Source organism: Rhinopithecus bieti, unplaced genomic scaffold (genome assembly GCF_001698545.2).
Source record: "Rhinopithecus bieti isolate Rb0 unplaced genomic scaffold, ASM169854v2 scaffold_3062, whole genome shotgun sequence".
NCBI classification, from domain to species: Eukaryota; Metazoa; Chordata; class Mammalia; order Primates; family Cercopithecidae; genus Rhinopithecus; species Rhinopithecus bieti.
This window is the reverse complement of record NW_016804432.1, coordinates 3,690,122-3,690,749: the sequence shown is the minus strand read 5'-3', so window position 1 is coordinate 3,690,749 and position 628 is coordinate 3,690,122.

Sequence of the window (628 nt, the reverse complement as noted above, 5' to 3'; positions counted from 1 at the left end):
AAAAAAAAAAAAAAAAAAAAAAGACAAAAATAGAATAAAATGTAACTTGATTTGTTCTGTTTTGCTTCCTGATTATTTTATAATTAAATTTTATAGTAACTCAAAATGTCAGTAGAGTAATGCGTATCTTACATTGGTAGGTATTATTTGTGCCAAAGATAATGATTGTTTTAGGATCTGCCCTAGGTAAGATCCTAGGTAAGCTTGTCTTTGGTACCCCCTTTTTTCCCTTTAGCATCCCTTTCCACCACAGCTCCCTTTCCCCAAGCTTCTTCTTGATGTTCAGGAATTGTCCTACCCAGGTTTGTCATTCCAACTTTATCCCTGATACTGTCACCTAGAGGCTTCCACCCTCACCAAAACTGTCTTGTATTCTGTTTCCTTAGGTGTAGGTGAGTTGAGGGTCTCTGCTTGTTTCTCCTAATTTCACTTCTTGCCTGTGCCCAACCTAACCCCCAAAGAAAAATGCTGATGATTGTTCTAAGCTAGAGACATCGAATTAGGCCCAGTTTGCTGTCAAGCAGATTCACTGTGTGGTTAAAGATCATGCTCCTCTCTCTCTTTCCCATGACACGAGATCAATCAGGAGCCTGATTCAGGTTCCCAGGCATCTCTCTCTCATTATCTT